This window comes from Dipodomys merriami, unplaced genomic scaffold (genome assembly GCF_024711535.1).
Source record: "Dipodomys merriami isolate MVZ:Mamm:240054 unplaced genomic scaffold, mDipMer1.0.p SCAF_3, whole genome shotgun sequence".
NCBI classification, from domain to species: Eukaryota; Metazoa; Chordata; class Mammalia; order Rodentia; family Heteromyidae; genus Dipodomys; species Dipodomys merriami.
This window is the reverse complement of record NW_027204492.1, coordinates 22,908,030-22,930,273: the sequence shown is the minus strand read 5'-3', so window position 1 is coordinate 22,930,273 and position 22,244 is coordinate 22,908,030. Positions and strand designations below refer to the sequence as shown.

At 33.9% G+C, this 22,244-nt stretch overlaps 1 protein-coding gene across 9 annotated transcripts in view; it reads right to left on the bottom strand.

Annotated features, from left to right (window-relative positions):
* Tenm1 (teneurin transmembrane protein 1) overlaps window positions 1–22,244 on the bottom strand; it is an 875,459-nt gene that overhangs the window by 848,371 nt on the left and 4,844 nt on the right. For all 9 annotated transcript variants that reach the window (XM_070039761.1, XM_070039760.1, XM_070039769.1 and 6 more), the window contains one exon: window positions 10,932–10,997. The gene's annotated coding sequence lies outside the window, so the exon portion shown is untranslated. The remainder of the gene's footprint in view (window positions 1–10,931; window positions 10,998–22,244) is intronic.

The window sequence follows — 22,244 nt, the reverse complement described above, 5'->3', positions numbered from 1 at the left end:
TTTCTGGGGTCAGAAGTGTCTTGACAAGCCTCCCACTCCCTTTCTATTCTTTAATAATACTGTGATTTCCTTACTTCTCATTCTAATGAATATTTCATCAATCTGAAGGAATAATCATTGAATGTTTACAAAATGACAAAACGACTTACTAAAATGTAGTTAACTGAAAATCAGCCTTTCTTAGAATTACCAGACGATTTTATTTGAGCTTCCTCTGCCTCCTCAAACTACTGTCAGCAATAAAATGAATAGTAACTTCATGTACTCTTATGATTAAAATTATACTCTTTGGGCAAATTAGTACTAATAGAACTCACATCCTACAGGATGTAGATGGAACCTTAGATCAAGACTGTAGGCAAGTATGTCTCATTTTGTGTTTATACATGGAATAAAAACATTAAATCATCAATCAAGGAGCTTTTGAACAAAGCAAAATAAAATTAGCTAAAATTAAGAACTGCATTGAACGTTTGTATTATTTATATGAATTCATCACTGAAGTTTACATCATATACTATGTATTACCCCCTCCTACAAGGTGTGCATTTTACAAATGAAAGAAGAAAGCTAGTCATATAATACTGTGACAACTATTCTACTTAAATTTTAACTTTTAAAGTTAAATTCATATGAAGTACAAATGAGTCTTGTAAAAATAGGTAGCTGATGTATTTTCAGAAAACATTCATTTAAAGTCATATGAGTTGAATCATTTTAGTTGAGATTTATCGGGCATCTAAGTAAAATAGGCAATATATGAAGGACACTAAATCAACATGTCTCCAATGGAAAGCCCCTCAGTAGTTCAGATTATGTGCCACATGGCCAGGGATTATATTTCCCCTTTATCATTATTTCAGACTTTTTTCACTTTTATTCTTTTTTACTTTTTTGAAAAGAATATACAATGATTGTCAATATTCTTTGGAAGTGTGTTAGGCTAAAGGAATAGTGATTTCAATTTTATTAAGGTGAGATGGAGGTCTGTGAAAAAGGTGGACTTTCTCTCACCCTAAAGACACATTGCTGCATTCAGCTGTCAAGACAGAAATATCATGGATCTGAAATAATACTCCTAAGGAAGAGCTTCTGCTCAGAGATATTTTCCAGAAGCCATAAGAGCCATTTCTATTAACTCTTATCCCATTTCCTAAGAATGCAGTGTTGGACTTGTTGGCAAATATTGATGCATTTCATATTATGACTTACATGTAAATATTTAGGAAATCCCCTCGGTTTTGTTTTCAGTTTTGTCGTTTTTTTTCCCAGTGGAATTATTTTTTCTGGGCTAGAGGAATAAGTACCAACTGAGCAATGTTTATATTTTCCTTAAAAGATCAGAGCTAAATGTTACAGGAAACTGAACTGAATCTGCAAGTTAGATTCATTATGAACTTTGCAGATAAAATTGCATGACTGACTATCCTGTCCAGGTACGCAGTCAGGCACATGAGCAGCCTCCAAAGGACAGTGAATGGCATAGTTAAATGTATCTTTTCAAGGAAGTTTTTGTCAGTGCCTGGCTGCCATATTTCTGTCCTCTATATTAAGTAATTCTATAGCTTCATGAACTGTAAGTTGACAAGTGAATTGAAAAGTTCAATTAGAATATGCAAATACATATGTATTCATATATGTGAGGATGTGGTATATGCCAGAACTGTTCTTTTGCAATAAAATCAAGCCTATCAATTTAGTATTTTTTGTTTATTGCCATTTCTTCTACTGTTCTAAATTCTAATTGTCCTTGTTTTATTCCTCATCTATTGTATGTATTTTATCCTGTTGTAAGACATTTTGCTTGACCTAATCTCAGAAATATAGCATATATTGCAATGAAAATTTTGACAATTACTGAAATAGGCCACAAAAGCAAAGAAAAAAGGACAACTTGTGTGGTACTCTGCCTGCTCTCCTCTTTTTAGCAGCATGATATTCTGCCATGCTTTGATTTTTCTTTTTGGTAAAGCAGTAATATAAAAAAGCTAGGTCATAGGAATGTTCAAAGGAAGCTTAAAAAGTGAACATGTTTTGGATTCACTGATCTATACCATACAAAAGATTATTAGGTATGAACAAATTTAAAACTCAAAAATCTTTATAGGACAAATGGCAAAGATGCAGAAAAGTCACTAGATTAAAGCTTGTCAAACTACAGAGCCATGGGCCGGTGCCTCACATCTGTAATCCTAGCTAGTCAGGAGTCTGAGATCTGAGGATCACTGTTCAAAGCCAGTCCATGCAGGAAAGTCCATGAGACTCTTATCTCCAAGTAACCACTCAGAAAACCAGAAGTGGTGTTGTGGCTCAAGTGGTAGAGCACTAGCCTTGAATTGAAGAGCTCAGGGACAGTGCCCAGACCCAGAGTTCAAGCCCCAAGACCAAAAAAAAGCAAACAAAAAACTACAGTCTTACAATGTCATGACTACTTTCAATTTTTCATGAAGAGGAAGAGCTCAAGACTAAACCGAAACAATGAGATGAGTTTATTTTAAATTAAAATTAAACACCAGAAGTGGAGATGTGGCTTACGTGGTACAGTTCTATGATTCAAAAAGCTAAATGAGACCTTGAGGCCCTAAGTCCAAGCACCAGTCCCACACAAAAAAATACTACAAGCACACATGTGCATGCACACACACACACACACACACACACACACACACACACACACACACACACACACAGTACAACACATGAGTGTGCTTACACAAAGGCCTAATGCTCTTTTCAGGTTCTCTCATTTAAATATACTCTAAGTTCTGCAAGTTCAACAGGCATAAAAAAACACACAAAAATAAATAACACACACACATGTGTGTGTGCTTGTGCAAAGGCCTAATGCTCTGTTCAGGTTCTCTTGTTTAAATATACACAGGTTCCCTCAAGTTCAATAGGTATAAAACAAAACCAATTAACTTACTCCATTCTTACCAGATCTGTACTTTTACTTCTTGAACATGAATGGTATTAAGGTAGAGAAAGAAGTTAGGTCTCAGGACACCAGAAGCTGTTACTAAAGGATAGGGTCAAATTGTCCAGAAAGGATACGATCATAAATCTTATTGAAAGCTTTCGGCTACCCTGACTTTTGGAGTCAGGAATATTTTTAGCTCAGCCTAAACTTATTCTTCATAATGCAGAATGGTGGCTGCATTCATCTAATTTTCTAAGTTCTTCCTTTATTTTCTTCTTTTTTAAATTTAGTGACACATAGTTGTGAGTTCAACATAGCTACCACTTCTTTTGGTGGAATTAGGATTTGAACCCAGGGCCTTCTACCTGCTAAGCTTGTTTGCTTAGCTGGCACTCTACCACTTGAGGCTTTCCTCCATCTGTTATTTTCACTGGTTACTTTGGAGATGGGAGTCTTGCAGATTTTTTCTGCTCAGGCTAGCTTTGAACTCAATTTACTAAGTAGCTAGTATTATAGACTTGAGCCACTACACCATCCTTAGTTAACATAATTAAAATACTGTGATCATCAAAGCTTACTCCCTGGGCAAATGTCATTTGGGAACTTGACAGAGACTCAGTGGGCAGTATACAAAACTTCAAATTTCAAAAGGAACATTAGAAAGTCAATGGCTTACAAGAAAAGAATATGCATCTTAGTACTACACAAGCCAAAAAAAATCCTTCTATACCTGACTCTTGAATACCTCTCCATCTCTTCTTAAGTCTACCTTCTACCTCTAGTTGTACATCACCCTTTAGTGTATATGATTTTTGGTTTCTCTAAGAGAGCAGGCTATTTGATGTCTCAACCACTACTTTTCTTGCTTAAAACATCTTCCCATGGCTACAAGTTGTTCGTGTGATCATTTCAAATTCTCTACTCTCCACCAGTTAACATTTAAATGATTCTGTAGTATTATCTGCATTACTGCCTCTACAAAGACTTTCCAATGTGTGCAGCCTATTCTTCTGTAAGATGCATTGGCCACCTCCTTTATGCCCTTGTTATGGCAATAATAGTGGGATTAGCAATTAATATTCAATGAGCATGTTACATGCTATGTTAAGGGACCAGCATTTTTAAAAGTGCTTTATATGCTATGTACATGCCACTTGAAACTCCATATTCCTATGATGTATCAGGTGTAATTATTTCATGTTTTAGAGTTAAGAAGACTTAGCTTTAGAGATATTTCACTTAATATATTTGCTTACATTGTACAGGCAAAAGTAGAAGAACTGAAAGTTCTCATACATTTAAGGCCCAAAGCAAAGAATAACAATAGCAAGGACAGATAATATGGAATTAAAGAGGGCACATTCAAGCTACAAGCATTTCAAAAAGGGTTGCAGAGTAGAGAAAGAGAAGGGAGGAAGGCAGAGATTTCTTGTTCACACTATACTCAATTCTCAAGGTTTTACTTGTAATTAAACCCAAACCAGTGTAACCTAATAGGATAGTAGTGTGTGTGTTCTCTTCATTTCTGTAGTTATCCTTAGAAAAGAATGAAGAATATTTTCACTTATCTACCAACTAATATTGCTCCCTACACATGAAAGGAAAGGGATAAAAGACTGAATGGGAGGAAGTAGCGTAAGTGATCTATATAAAGCAAGGAAAATGTTGCCGCAGTTATCACTGAGACTTGTTGGAGTAGTAGTAAAAGAGACTTGTTGGAGTTTTCAGGAACCTAACCTTCTGATGGAAGATGATGATATGTCTATCCAAGAAAAAAGGCATCTAAACCAGATTTCCCAAGATCCACATGAACTGTGCCTTCCTGCAACCATTACTTCTCAAATTTGTCACTATAATAAAATATCACAAAATTGATCACATAAAACAACTCAGAATTAAAGTTCTGGAGGTCACAAGCTTGAAACTGGTCTTGATAAGCTAAAATAAGGATGTCAGGTGGTGTCAGCTTTGGCACCTTTCTTCATCCTCAAAAGTGTCAATGTCAGGTTAAGTTCTTACACTGCCACCTAACTGTTCTGCTCATTTCTTCCAACTCTTAAGATTCATGTTGCTACATTTTTTTGGGGGGGGGGTCCGGTCGTGGGGCCTGAACTCTGGGCCTGGGTGCTGTCCCTCAGCTCTTCAGCTCAAGGCTAGCACTCTACCACTTGAGCCACAGTGCCACTTCCGGCTTTTTTTCTTTTTTTGCTTATGTGGTGCTGGGGAATCAAACCCAGGGCCTCATGCATGCAAGGCAAGTGCTCTACCACTGAACCACCTTCCCAGCCTGATGATGTTACATTTTGACCTGCACAAATAACTGTGATCATATATTTTAAAATGCTAGCTGGTTAGTAACTGCAATTCCATATGTAATAGCAACTCCTCTTTACAGCATGATACAACATAGTCACAATTTCTAGAGATTAGTGCACAAAAATCATTAAGGAGTCTTTTAGACTATCATAAAGAGGTTCCTATAAAAGTTTTCAGTGTGGGGGCTATTTTACATTTCATAAATAACCTACCAAACAGATTTGGAACTATGTATTTTTTTCACTTCAAAAAGTTAATTCCACAAGCAAACAAATATGCACTTTGCACCTATAACATTATATCTCCCATGAGCTTCTGAGTGGAGATCTCCTAACATGTCTATTTTTATTTGCTTGCTATGTCTATTTGCTTGACACCTAGCACTGTGTCTGGGCCATTGCACAGACTTAATGATTGTCACAGTAATAAGTAAATGAAAAAGAGAGTTTCTGGAAAAGAACATTTGTAGAGTTATATTTGTAATTTAGTTCAAAGTTGAACACATTTCAAAAAATGAATCTAGACTAAAAGGGAAAGGAAGCTGAACATATACTATTTTGAAAATGCATTTAAAATAGATGTCGGAGACATTTTTTATTATTTCTAAATTGGATCATTCATCAGTGGAGTATAGAGAAAGGATAGGGAACTGCTCCCCTAAACTACATGAATTCTTACTAATATTTCATTTCAAATCAATAAGGTGAAAATCATGCCTAAAATATTATGATTCATGAACTTCATTTACTATTCCTTCTTTTGGTTTGATCAGAATAGCCATCTTTATATAGTCAAGAATTGTTGATATTTTATTGCATTGCCCATCTCATTATTATGTATTAAACTGTATTATTTATGGTCACTACGTAATCTGATGTGAGACAGAAAAAAATTATTGAAGGCTTGGCATCTCAGGAATAGGCATTTTATAGGGATGAAGGACTGACTCGGAAGAGTCAATGGTCCTTCAGCTGCCCCTCGGATCATTAACTCCAGGTAGGTATTTGCTCCCAGGCACTATCCTGTGCCCAGGTTGTTATTGCTGTGATATGTAGATGAAGGAGAATATATTTTAAATGCTTTAATGTGAACTCAATGCTCATGAAGGGTGCCAGATTGAAAGCATTGGAGTCTGAAGTCATTGAGTTATGCACTTGGCTGATTTCAAGGTACAGAGAGAAGCTTGACCTTGAATGACCACTTTGCAAGAGGAAGAAAACATACAGTTTGTGGAACTTCAAGCAACTGGCATAGTTGTCACATAGAAGCTTCCAACAGTTAAGCATTTTATCAAATAGGAAAACTTGAAATGACTAGCTAAACTTAGAATTCAATCTATTTAATATAATGCCAGCGCGGCTGTGTGTGGGGAGGGGTGAGTGGGTGGGGAGTGGTGTTAGAATACACAGTTGCTTTAAGTATAGTAAGTGCTCAATTATCAATTTACTAAGCCAGTTAAACAAGTGGCAACCTTTTAATTTCCTAGTCCTGGGTCTTTAAGTCTGGCCTTTGGCACTGTCCCTAGGTTCCTTTTGCTCAAGGCTAACAGTCTACCACTTGAGCCACAGAGTCACTACCAGCTTTTTCTGTGATTAGTTGAAGAATCTCACAGACTTTCCTGCCTGGGATGGCTTTAAACTATGATCCTAACATCTCTGCCTCCTGAGTAGCTAGAAATACAGCTGTGAGCCACCAATGCTGGGCATGACAATCTTTTTAACAGTAATGTTATTTCAATGCATATTCCAGTAATGTGTATTGCAATGTAACCACTAAACTCACATCCATATTTCATACTTAAGATGACTTTTTAATTTTATAAAAATAAAGAATGAGTAAGAAGAAAGTTGGATTTATCCATACCAAATCTTTTTGTGTAGACATGAGAAAAGTAAGGGTCAGAAATGGGAAGCACCTTGAGAAACAACCTGTTACTAACAAAAGACAAGGAGTAGACTCCAGGTTCTTTGATTTACAGGGCAAGAATTCTTGTTGCCTATTTAAAGAAGGAAAAGGAGTTCCTTTTGGATCCTTTTAACTATGTAGTGATAATTATTTTTATAAATGTGCATACTTGGACCTTGTCAGTCACTTTCCCCTTTTATTATAATCTATGTATTCAAATTTACTTTTAAGTTTCTTATAATTAAAAACATCTATGAGTTAATATTGCACAACAAGAAGATATACAATTCACAAATTAAGAAAATAAATTTTAACAATAATACATTATGTGAAAAACTATATTTCCTTCCTCAGTAAGTTTCTTTTTATTTATTTATTTTATTTTTGTCATTCATGGGGCCTGAGCTCTGGGCCTGGGTGCTGTCCCTCAGCTCTTCAGCTCAAGACTAATGCTCTACCACTTGAGCTACAGTCCCACTTTTTCTGCTTATGTAGTGATGAGGAATCAAACCCAGGGCCTTATGCAAGCACTCTACCACTAAGCCACCTTCCCAGCCCAGTAATTTGCCTTTTAAAACTGTCATCTTATATTCTGCTCCTTTTGTTCTATGATGAACGGAAGTTTTTGACATTATTCCCTTAAAGACAGAACATCTGGGAAAATGGCAAATAGAACCATGCATTGTGTAGTAAACTTGCAGATACTTTCTAATTCCCATTATACCTTAATCTCAATTAATTTAAACCTAATTAATGAAATATTTATTATTTCTGCTCGATTGTTCAAATAGCAATGCAAAATCTAAGATCTGGAGGTCTTTCATTCTTTATACATTTGTATTGTTATATACTTTCAAAGAAGTTCTATTATGATGCTGAAATCATCACAACTAACACAATTTCAGATCATCCTTTGACTTAGTTTTAAAAATTTGAATGGAGTTTCATATTTGATTAATGATACATAGCAGATATAAGGACCAATGGGCAAAAATCAATGTTTCCTTTCCTAGTTACTGAAAAATAAATATTGACCAATATTTTTTCATAAGAAATAAGAATTTAAGGGCAGAGATGTTGAACATTTCTTCGTGTGTATTGGCCTTTCTTGCTTCTTCTTCTGAGAAGTCTCTCTTTAAGTCTTTATCCCATTTGTTAATTAGGTTATTGTTTCTTTGAGGGTTTATTTGGGGGGGTTAATTTATTGAGCTCTAAGTGTATTTTAGATATGAGGCCCTTCTCTGGTGCATAACCAGTAAAAATCTTTTCCCATTCAGTGCTTTGCCATGCAAAACTCTTCAGTTTGATGCATTCCCATCCATCCAGTCTTTCTATGATTACTTAGGAAGTTTTGACCCTTGCCTAGGATCCCTAGTGTTTCCTCTACCCCTTCCTGTAATATTTTCATGGCATGTAGCCTTACATTGAGGTCTTTGATCCATTTAGAATTGATTCTGGTACAGGGTGATATATAAGGATCTAGCTTCAGTTTTCTGATAGTCATTTGATAGTCAATTCTTCCAGCACCATTTGTTGAAGAGGCTGTCTTTCTTTCATCCTGTGTGTATTTTTGGCTCCCTTATCAAAATATTAGGTGGCTATAGATCTGTGGGTTTATTTCTAGGTCCTACTCTTGTTTTTTTTACTGTGGTTTGTAATAATAGTTGAAGTTTGATATTGATAGTCCTCCAACACTGTTCCTCCTGCTAAGGATTCTTTTTATCGATTCAGGGTCTTTTATTATTCTTTATGAATTTTGGGATTGCTTTCTCTATATCATTGACAAGTTTTGTTGAAATTTTGATGGATATTGCACTGAATTTGCATTGCTATTTTCACAATGTTAACCCATCCAATCCAAAGTATAGAAGGTTTTTCCATTTCCTTAAATATGCTTCAGTTCCCTTTTCCAGATATTTAAAGTTTTTCACCTCACCCAGTTAGAATGGTTATTATCAAGAAAACTAACAATAACAGATGCCAGCCAGGATATGGCCAAAGGGAACACTACTACAATTTTGGTGGGAATATAAACTTGTACAAAATCTCTGAAAAGCAGTATGGAGGTTCCTCAAAAGACTAAACATAGAGCTTCCATGTGACCAGCAATCATACTCCTAGGTCTTTATGCAACTGATCCCAAACCAGGCCACACTAAAGCTACCACCACAACCATATTCAGTGCAGTATTGTTTACCATAGGTATGATATGGAATCAACCCAGATGTTACTCAGCAGACAAATGGATCCAGAAAATGTGATACACACACACACACACACACACACACACACACACACAAATATACACATACACACACACAAAATAGCATTCTATGCTTCCATCAGAAAGAATGATGTTGTACCATTTATAAGGAAATGGAAAGACTTGGGAAAAAATTATAAGTGAAGTAAGCCAGACCTAAAGAAATGTAGGTTGCATGGTTTCCCTAATTTGTTGTAACTACAATATGCCTATAAATCAACAAGTAAATACTCTGGATGTTAGACCAAAAATTACACTTGGACATGGTAAATCAAACAGGACATTCACACAGTGAGACCAAAGGAGGAAATTCTTAGGAGAGGATCACAAAGGTTCAATAGCTATGGTAAAATGATCTTATACAATGATTTTTATTGAAATCAATTCCAAGAAATGGAAACAAGAGGTTTGATGTCATTTTTCCTCCTGTTTTTTTTCTTATTTTTATTTAATTTTATCTTTTTCTTCCTTTGTTGCTGTTTTTGATTTCTCTACCTTTTGACTTGTATGTATGTCCATTTTAGAGAGAGTAAGGGTAGCACAGGAATGCTGGGACAAAGGGTAAACAAATTCTTCAGTGGTACTCACTAGACACTATGTTTAAAATAAACCATACAACTTGTGAGGGAGGGGGGTCAGGAGGGAACAACTTGGAGAAAATGAAGGAGGGGGAGAAACTGTTCAAAAAGAAATGTACTCACTACCTGTTGTATGTAACTGTAACTTCTCTGTACATCACCTTTACAATAGCAATAAAAAAATAATTTTAAGACTCTAAGGGAAGTCCTCTTTCTTTACAATTTTTTCATATATTTCTATGTAACAGAGAACTGACTATAGAATCAAACACTTTTCAGCATTTCAATTGAATTTTGTCTAAATTGGTACATTTACCAGAAATATGCCAAAATAATTTGTTTTTCTTTTGCTTGGTAGTTGCTCAGTAAATGTTTATTAGGCCAATGGATAGAAAGATGGGTAGATGAAAGGAAGAATACAAGTGCAGATAAATCAATGTAATACCTGTGTCAAAAAAGTTATTATAATCATGAGATCCAAAACAATCAGAACATAACTATATGGAGGGAAATACTGTTTTCTCAGCAAATCTTTTGAATGAAAATAATAATAATGGAGATATATCATATTTATATATAGGCAATAATAACTATTAAATAATTTCAGTAACATCCTCACTGGCCACTTTCTATACACTCTGCAGATGGTCACATTATTCAAGGACTCTCCTGGTGTTAGTAGCTGTATATGTGAAAGGACACATAATTTTTCAGATTTGTAGTGCAGCCTGCATATTTGATTTTACAAAGATGATCTAGCATCTATGGGATACAGTAAAAAGCTTGTCTTTAAGACAGACATATGTTTCAAATCTTTAAAATAATGTATTCCATTTTCATGACTCTCCATAAGTAGGACAAACTATACCACTGGACCACACCATTATTTTTGCATTATGTAGCTATATGTTCAATTCTCAAGATAAGTTTTAGTGTAGAAGGTACATACCTTGTAGATCCAGATGTTAAGGGAATTAACAAGGAGATAGCAGAGTAAAGGTCACCCTTGTAAATCCTGTAAACAAATTAAGACAAATTATTCTTCAATCATATGTACAGACAAGTCCAAAACAATCCTTCTATGACATACAGGAAGGGACACATGTAGGCTGAGGGTAGCAGTGGAGGAGATAGGGATTGTGAGTTTAGCACAATCTTTAATTCACAAGGGTAAAGAAATAATTTTATTTTAAGGTCACTTTAAAATATCAAACAATTATATTAAATATATTGCTAATAGAAAATATTTTTAAGTGGAAGCAGGGGAATGGAATCCAGAGCCTCATATATGCTAGACAGGTACTCTACCACTGATTCACATTCTCAAACTAGACACTATCTTAACTGTAGAAACATACCTATTATAGTAATGAAGGTTCACTCACTCCACAAACTTAACACTTCAAATTTTCACTCAACACACCACTCATTTTGAGAGCACATACCCAGAATTTCAAATAGTTCTTACCAATATATAAAGTCTGAGGTAATTATAACATCTTGTGTTCATATAGTTCATATGGATTACAGAAAATATTTATATTCACATTTAGTTTGTTTCTCAAAACACTAAGTTTAGGAAGAAGACAAGGCATGTTAAATGGCATGCACCATCACATAGAGTCACACATATGAATGGTGGTAGGGCTAGGATTATGAGGTATGCATGCCCTTTCACTTTTGGTCTATTTCATGTTCTAAAGCCCAAATAACATCCTTATTCAACATCTGTATTTTACTATAAAATATGAACCTCATGTATTATATGCAATAGTAGGACAGAACTTGTACTACTATAAAATTATCTGTATTAATTTACTCTATTCATGGGATATACCTCTTATTTCATTTATGCAGCACACAATGTGGGGCTAGATGGATATTAAACATATGAACTTAAAAAATCTTTCATCAATAATGTAAACCTATACAATATGTATGGGAGACACTTGTCAAATTAGGTATCAAACCCTTGGAATAGACATTTTTGGACCCAGTTTTCCTACATTTATACTTTTATAAAAGTATTGCTAGGGATGTATACAAAGACTGATTTGTAAGAAATTTAAAAATATGAAATAAGTTTTATAATAATTTGTCTAAATATCCAATAATCAAAATTTGGTTATGTAAGTCAAGGCTCAATTATTAAGCTATTAAGTATAGTATGGCAACCATTAAGAAATGTTCATTATAATTTCATATCATTTTTTGTTTGTGTACCAGTCCTGGAGCTTGAATTCAGGACCTGGGCATTGTCCCTGAGTTTCTTTTTGCTCAAGACTATCACTCTACTACTGAAACATAGTTCACTTCTGGATTTCTGGGTACTTTATTGGAGATAGGAGTCTCATGAACTTTCTTGCCCAGGATCGCTTCAAACCACGAACTTCAAATCTCAGCCTCCTGAGTAGCCAGAATTACAGGTGTGAGCCACTAGCACCTGGCATTTCATAAATTATTTTTACCTATCTTCCTGATTCATACTCAGTAAGAGTTTTCTTTATATTTTGGTTGTTTTTCAACTCTCTCACTTTCTCTCTCTACGAATACATGTATGTATGTAGTTATATATGTTAACAAACATTTTCTAAGTTCATAACATATTGAAAATGATAAATTATACTTTAAAGTAATTACAATGTGACTCTACTGTGGATTGTTTGGGTAAAACAAATATGATTCCTTTTCATATATCTATATCTTGTAAATTTTCAGTTTTAAATATTTAAAAAATTCATGTGTTTTACATTCTTCCAAACTCATTGTAGAAGACAGTGCAGTGAATTAAATTAAAGGAAAAAATGACAAATTTGAACTTGAACACTATAATATTTTATGATTGGCATTTAACCTTATAGCCCTAAATTATCAATCAAGGAATCCCCAAACCTATTAACTTTATATTTGAAGAAAAAAATCTCAATATTAAAAAAATAAATACGTTAAAATTTCTACCAGTAAATCAAACAGAAGGCAATATTTAAATGCAATTTATAAAAATGCAGGTCAATAGCATCATTGTCACCTTTAACAAAGATCACTTAGGTGACCTTGTAATGATAATAGAGTTTCATATTATTAGTGATGATCTCCATATCCAATGCACTATATATAAATCATTCATAATAGACTGAAGTGGTGCTCTTGATTAGTTGCGATCTAATTGCCTGATGTGCATTTTTCATCACTGCTAATGTTGCTCAAAAAAGACTCAGCTCTGTTCAAGTGTTGATGTGCTCCCATAATAGTGCTAAGTTAGAATCTTTCAAGGGAAGACACTCCAGAAAGTACTTACATCTAGACTACAAAATATATTTCTGGCTCTTGTGCTGCTTATACCAGAGAAAGCCTGTAGAAATTGGCTTCATACCCATCAGGCTGATTCTGCAAGGAAGCTAGCAAAAAATACTTAAAAAAATAAACTAACCTATATGTAGTATTTTGCCTTGGTGTGATACACAGAGGAATGGAAGCAAAAGGGCTTTAAAAATTTATAGTTCTTCTCTGCTTACTTCTTAACTGCCTTCAAGCTTGAGCCTTTAATAGTGTGTCACCCCATTTGTGATAAGGGTAGGCCAAATCATAGGCTGATCTATATCAGAAACCCCATGTTACTTGCCTTTGTTTACCAGTTCAGAAATATGTACCATTCACCTCACCCCTTACCTTTCTATGCCATTCAAGAGTTTATTGCCAAAAAACCCCCAAACTATTGGACATCTTAATATAGAATTCGGACTAAATACCATTTAGAATACTTGAGAGGACTATCATTGTACTCAACTGAACAACGTATACCAGAGGCATAAATAGTAAGAGTAATACATGTTATAAATAAATACATCCCACAGAACATTGCTGGTTTGAGAGCGGGGCTAAAGCCTGCCAGTGGAGTTCTAAAATCAAATCTGTACAACTTATTAAGAGGTCATCTAGCCCAGACTTCAAATAGTGCCACTGACTATTGTTTGGGCTTATGCAGAGAATAATACTCTACTTCCTTCACAAATGAAGTCTCTCATAAAATGAAGTATCAGCCAAGATTGACTATTAAGGTGAAATGTATTAATTGAAGGTGAATAGAAAAAGACTCTAATAGTCCTGTTCAAGATGTTGATATATGTTTGGGGATAGTTATCTTACATGGATTTTGAAAGTATACTCTTGATCAGTTAAGGAAAAAATACAAATTTTATTTTTTCCAGTTACTCAATTATATGCTAATTATAGCTGAAACAAAAATATTTATTTCTACTTTTGAGGGACTTTGAGTTTTCTACAGGCCATGGTACATAATTTTACTAATACAATACATTTATATTTTGCTATACATGCTTTGAAGCCCATAATAGTATTTTTCTAATGGGACTTTACTCACAGACCTTGTAGAAGAGGGGGGGAGGGGTGTATAGTTGAGGAGGTAGGAGGTAAGAGATGGTAGGGGAAAAACAAAGGAAGAGGCAACAATACTTGATAAGAAATGTACTCACTACCTTGCTCATGTAACTCTAACCCCTGTGTACAGTATTTTTGCAATAAAAAAACTTATTTGGTAAAAAAAGAAAATAATTGTGTTAAAAAAGAGTTACTGCCGGGCGCTGGTGGCTCACACCTGTAATCCTAGTTACTAAGGAGGCTGAGATCTGAGGATCACAGTTGAAAACCAGCCCGAGCAGGAAAGTCCGTGAGACTCTGATCTCCAATAAACCACCAAAAAACCGGAGGTGGTTCTGTGGCTCAAGTGGTAGAGTGCTCGCCTTGAGCTGAAAAGCTCAGGGACAGCTCCCAGGCCTAGAGTTCAAGCCCCACAAACGACCAAAAAAAAAAAAAAAAGACAGTTTCCCCATTACAATGATCAGCTGTCTTACACAATTAATTCTGCAACAGTCTGTATTGTCACTTTTTTTTTCTTGCAGCCTTAAAGAACTTCCAGGTTTACGTTATTGGCTGCAGCTTCTTTTCTTTCTGGCAATATGGGCATTTCTAATGATGAGACCTGCCAAAAGTTGTCAATGCTATTTTTCTTCCTTTCCATTAGAGGTGACTGTGGCTGAATAGCCAAGTAATCTATAGTCTAACTTCACTTAATTGTTTTTACTACATGACATGAAAAAATATAGTGAGTAATCATTTCTGTTTTTCATGAGGCAAATTGCTAGTGCTTTTCACAGCAATATGAGGAAATCTTAACTTGCTTCTCTCCTTTGAACATCTTGCTCAAATCCTGCCAGGATAAACAAAGCTCTCTTTCATTCTCTAGTGAATGAAGATTAGATTGGACCAGTGGATCTCAATTATTTCCTGTCTGTGGACCTCCTCAAAATGAAGGTGCAAGAGAACAATTGGTTCCACTTAAAACTGGTGTATTCTTCTCCCTCCAGCACCAACTCACAGAATAACTTTCTTCTCATTTATCACCAAAACATGACGTCTGGTGTGACAATATTTTGTGTTTTGGTTTCCTCTTTGTCTTGCAAATATACTCTGATAATGGAAATTATATATGATATTTTAAGAGACTGAGAACATCCTTTCTTTGTAAAAGAAGTAGAATATTATTATCTATGTGAGATCAAAGAATTGGCAGTTTCAGTTTAGGGCTTTTATACATCTATTTCCAGTTGTTTTTAATTTCCTACATTTTGAGTATATACAATTTTCTACCAAGCATGATCACTTGACAGTACAAGAACATTTTCCTTTTATCATAAAACATTTGCAAAACTTTAATGGTAACAAAATATTGCATTTCTCCATGCATCATAAATTGCTTAGCAATTCCCTTGATGAACATTTAGGTAACATTTTTTTCTACTAGTACAAATAATGTTTGGTGGAAAATCTCTCCAAATGAGAGCTTTGTACATTTCAGCTTATTTTCTTAGGACAAATTCCCAAAAGTTGAATTACTTGGCTAAGTGGTATAAAGAATTCGTTTTGCAGTACTAGGGATTGAACACAAGACCTTATACATGTAAGGCAAATGCTCTACTACTGTGCTATATCCTTGGCCCTTAGATGTGAGCATTTTGAAGGACTTTACTGCAAACTACCAAACCAACAGAAATAAGTATTTTATTATGTCTGTTATTCTTTCACATTACCCACACTTATTAAGTTTATTCTCTGTTGGGAAGTGTTCTAAATGATATAGGCATAGTAATGAACAAAAAGGACAAATGACTACCCATACCTTGTGGACCTCATAAACTAGAATGGGTGATAAATCCTAAGTGAAGAAATATGATGTACCAGTTAGTGATAAGTAATATGGGGTAAAAGGACAGAAAAGAAGTACATTAGGATTCTATTTAATGGATGATCAGGGTAGGGACTTTAAGATGAAGGAATAGATAATCAAGTAACTGAATAAAATGAGAAAGTTGTTATGTATTACTCAAGAATAATTTCATTTCAGGCAGAGGAAAAAGCGGGTGTAAAAGCCCTGAGACAAAAGATGCATGACAGGTTTAAGGAGCCAAAGGGAAAGTAATGTGGTTAGAAAGTTATGAGTGGGATGTGTGGGGGTGAATAATGACTCAAGTCGAACCAACAGTCATTGTCCAAAATCATGTAGAATCTTGAATTTTTAAAAATCCAGTTTATTTCCTATGTGATGAAAAGTCACTCATCAGAGGACAGAGAAGAAGTTGAATTACAAGATCTCATTTCTCTTTTAAAATCATAGTGATTTGCCCTGGGGAAAACCATACATGGGCAATAATCAACATAGGAGCATCTATGAGGAAACAATTTCAGTGTCTAGGTGGAAATGATAATGGCTTGGTATAAGGTGTTTGTAAGGAATGAGAAAAATGCTCAAATAAAGATAGCCATTGAAAGTAGGATAAACAGAGTTAATAATTTCTAAACTGACTGAATGATTGGAAGATTTGAGACTTAGACAATTGCATCAAGCATCATCTTACCTAAACCCTGATGTTTATTGTATTTATTATTTTAACTTACAGCTATGTAATTATATATGCATAATATATATATGGCTTTTAGGTTTGTTCCCCTCTCTCTACTACCACTCACTCCCCTGGTCCATGTCTTCATAATTTTTCACAGTTGTGATACAATCTGTTTATTGGTCTTGCTGCTATTACTCTTCATTCATTTTATCTTGCCCTCTATACTGGTATCACCTGTTTAAAACAAAGTTTTGAACAGTCTCTTCACTTTACAGCTTCTTATGTAATAGAATATGTTGTCTTATTTTCAATAAATCAGGAAAATAACCATGTTTTTTCTAGGATAATTTTCCTTGCCGGAAAAAATATAGTATCCCTTTAATCCATTCAGCAAATATGCACTAAGTACTTTTTGCATGTCAGACATATATAGAGAAATAAAAGAAGACATTACTTCTGACCTTTGTTCCCCCTATCTGGATAGGAAATACAACTTGTGCTCCTTTTCTGGGCAGATATTCTCTATTGCTAATTTAGCCCTGTGCCCTTTCACAATCCTTATGCCATGTAGAATGTAATTCTTTATATTCTCTGACTAGAAAAGTCATTAAAAACTAGTTTAAATGACATATCCTTTTAAAACTGTATCAACTATTGAGCTTCCAGGACATTCTCAATTTTTCTCTACTAGAACATCAGAATATGTTTATGTGTCTGTCTTCCCTACTAGCTGCTAAATCTTTTAAATATTTCCTTATTACTAACAAACAGCAGCACTCATAGATTTTTGATAAACATGTGAATGGATAAATGGAAGAATGATCAGATGAAGCCTTCCTTTCACAAAGTTTGTCCTATGGTATGTGACCAAATTTGTGTAATACTGAAGTCTTCAATAAAAGAAAAGATTAACACATGAGACCCAAAAAGCCTTTGTGGGAAATGCATTTGAGAATTTAATATCTATCATTCCAAACTCTGTGTAAGTGTTGATTTTTTTCTCACTAGCAAAGTAATAACAAACATTTTGCTAAATGGATGGAACATGTGCTCTCTCACTATGTGTACTGTATAACGGGAAACCTGTTTTATTTCATGTTTTAGAAAAAAATTATTTTTACTAAAAATTATTTTCTTCAGTGTGTTAAAATATTACCCTTGCACTGAATTCTAATTGTTTACATTAAAATTACCTCACTTTCACAAGTTGTCGAGTGTTTCATCAAGGCAATATCTCAAATAGGAAAAAGAACAAAACAATGAAAAAAAGTAGCACCCTTTTGTTAACACTTCATGAATTCTATAATCCAAAAATAAATGATGTCACACCTAAGGGATGAGATTTTCTTATTCTAAAAATGAAAGATAAATCACAAATGTACTAACAACATAAATGTACTAATAAAATATGCACAGGGTAAACCTGTATTAATGAATACCAATCTAGGAAAATGTTGTGCCATTTAGCTCCTACTCCATATAATTGAAAAAATACATAAAGAATGCCAAAAACAATACAGCAAATGATAATGGAGTGAATACTATGGAAGTGCATGCGTGTATGTATATATGAAAATAACCCAATGAAACAAAGATTTTCAAAAAATGAAAAGGGAATGGCGAATACAAGAGAGTAATACAGATGGGATAAATTGTACCTGTCAATTATATATATATATATATATATACATATATATGCTGTAAATATCACAATGAAACCCTTTTGTATAATTAATTTACACTAATATAAAAGTAAACAAAATTTGTTTCACATTGTACTTTTAATTCTGTGCAAGATTCCTAATGCATTGTCAAAATCAGTATAAAAGAAATAATATCAGTTGTCAATTTCCCAGGGCATATTTTCATCCACATTAATCAGCATACTACTTTAACAGGTATGAACAGATACCAGATAAATAATGGAGGGGGAGAGGAGGAAGTAGGGAAAGAAGAAGAAAGGAGATAGTGGGAGAAATTGAGGAAAGAAGGAAACAAGGAGGGAAAGAAAGAGAGAAAGAAAGGAAGAGAGAAAGAAAGAGTGAAGAGAAAGGAGAGAGAGAAAATGAGTGCAACGAGAAAGGGGGAAGGAGAGGTGGAAGAGGGGGGAAGAAGGAGAGAAGGAAGGAGGGAGGAAGAAAGAAAGAAAGGAAGGACAGAAATTGATAGATCAAAATTGTTCTCAGGTGTAAGCAGTAAGTATCAATTAAGCAACCTACTGCACAGCCTTATCTCTTAGAGGTCACTATATCTCATTAGTGAAATTAATACTATCTTCCCAAAGGAATTTCTTTACTTGATGGTCTTAGCAATTCTGTCAATGTTCTCCAACATTGCTTAAAGCTTTAAATGGATAATGAGACATGATCACAGAAATATATTTATTCATTTGAGGCATAGGCTAAGCAAATAGGTGATATATTTATGTGTTTCTGTGTATAATGATGGTGAAATCAATACCAAAATGCACATGTTCACTTAATAGCTATTTGTTTAGAAAATCTCATATACATACAAACACAAAAACATTTTTAAGCTAGTTAAAAAGCAGAAGCTTACATATCAATATCACCCAAATGCCTGCAATTAAGCAAAGAAGCTTAAAAATCTTCAACATTAAAGGCAAGGGCTCATAATGTACAAAGGGAGACATAATGCACAGAGTATAAATTCAAAATGTTGACCAAACATTTTTTATGATAAGAACTGAGTTAGGTAGGACTAGAGCCAAGCTTTCAGGTTTACAATGCTCAAACCACTGTGTAGTTGTAGTGTATTTATATACCTCTATATTTAAACACAGGTGGTAATTAGCAAAATTGAGACACCTTTAATAAGGCATCATCATACGTCTAAAGCATATGTAGCATAAGATGAGTTCATTATCAGTAACTTTTCTAAATTAATTATCTCTTAGGATATTTAATTTTAAATGTATCTGTAAAAAAACTGGATTATTGACATAGGCCATCACAGCATATTTTTGCATTTTTTCTGACCTACTGAAAAATTTTCTTAACATGTATGTAGATAGAAAACAAAGATTTCAATTGTCCATCTAATCTGGCACCTTTTCTTTGACAGGTGTCTAAACCAGATAGACGCATTAGAGTTAATAGACACACTTAGAAACTAACAATTATGCAAAACAATGCGATAGGGAAATTTTCTCTTTGACCTTAGCCAGTAATCAGATTGTCCCTGAAGTATGCAAACTGATAGCCGTGTATTTTATTTTGGCTGCTTTACAAACCCTTGTTTATAGCAAAACATTAAATGTATTCCAAACAAATGAAAATGGATTTCATTTAATATAACCATAGATGAATTCTACTTAAGAGTGACAATATCTGCATCACCATTCAGAATATTTATAGTATATTTTATCAAAAAAATTGAAAACTAAGTATATGGTTATTTCAAAAGGAGTTTTGAACATTTGTATGAACAACAAATATTGATGAGAAATGTGGAACCATTCAGATATTTGATGGAGTTTTTTCCATTGTTCATCTAAATGTCAAGCATTTATTGAAAGGTTAAAGAAATTGACAAGACATAGAAAACACAGATTTTAAGAAACTCACATATTCAACTATGATGATTAAGTCATGTTTTGTTTCAATGAGATATTTCAGTATCATGCAAATATAGCTCAAGAATAAAAACAGTTAATACAATACACACAGTTCAACAACTCAATACTGATTTCACCAATATTCCCTTTAAAGTATATATATATATATATATATATATATATATGTAATTATTTCACAAACTTTTAAGTAATTTTCCCATTCTGTCACTAGCATTTCTTATTTGGATATTTATGCTTTGTAATTATTTTCACTACTCTGACCTACATATGGAAATAAACACATCCACCACACCCACACCCATATCCATACACTCATGCACTTTTTTATATTACCAAAATCCTCTTTGGGGAATAGCTTTTTCTTAGTCACAATGTAAAAGTTTGTTTATAGCTATAATTCACAGGAAAATATTAAATTTACAGGCTACATATATAATATTGTGAAGATAACATGGATTGCAATTCAGTTCACATTAGAGATTGTGATTCCAAAATTCAATTTCATAAGTCGTAACAAGCCACAAAAATGTTTCAACAAAATATGAGAAACATTAAAAGGCAATTTCCTCATTGTTGTCTACTTATCAACTTACAACTTAGTTGATTAAAATTAAAACAATCAGTATTCTTTATGATGATAAGTGAAATGACTGTTTTATAGATTTCAAATCCACTTGGTTTCTGGTATAACCTGTACAACATAGATATTTCAGCAAAAATGTTTCTTATTTGAAAAGGAAAATATCCTATCTGACTGGAAAATCAAGTATCATTTATGCTTAGTTGTACTGTGATTTCTAAATAGGGTTCTTCAAAGTCTACAAAATCATAATTTTAAAGAACACAGTTTTCAATGTAATAGCTATTATGTAACTATTTTAAAGCTGTGAATGTTCTATTAGAACAAAAACGCTTTGTAAAATACATAAATACTCATAAGAATGTACAAATCAAACTCTATTACTATGACTATTTCAAAAGAACTGCTTGAGTAGGGACAAAGAAGGCTGAGGGCAGATCTTCAGGAAAATGACTGATTTTTGTTCTGCTTAATCATTTATTTCTAGCAAATTCAATTCCCAAGCTCTTAACAGTTACTTTCAGGGACCAACAGGCTGGCATAAAATTAAATTAACAAGCAGGTTCCCATCCTGAATTAGTGACTCCCAGCTGTCTGTCCCATCTAGTTTCCATGGCAGTAGAAGAAATGGTGGAAAATGAGGTACAGGAATTTGTAAAAAGCCAACATAACAAAATCTTTACATCAGATTTTTAATGTGCAAAGGGTGGGAGAGTATAGAATTGAAATTAAAGTTTTTCAATTTCTGCCATGTTGCAATAGCTAACATATTTGTTATTGTAATTGTTGGAGAATGCAAGCAACATTCCATACATTTCATAGAAAACTGCAGATTCAGGATGACATTTGATTCATTATGTATTTTATTAAAACCCAAGAGTATTTAAGGTACTTTCTAAGTACTTTAGGGTTTTATTTTTTCTTCCTTTTTTGACATAAATATTAATGGTCATCATCCTGTTAAATTAATTCAGAGCACTTAGACAGTAAGTAAATTTTTTTTCATCTAACTAGAGGTTGTTTTGTATTACTCCAAACATTTGGAGGGTCTATGCAACCTTTTGCACTTATATATTAGATGCCACCTAATATGAATTTATGTATATATATTTATTAAGTGTCAGTCATAGACAATTATTACATATACCAGAAAAAAAACACTAA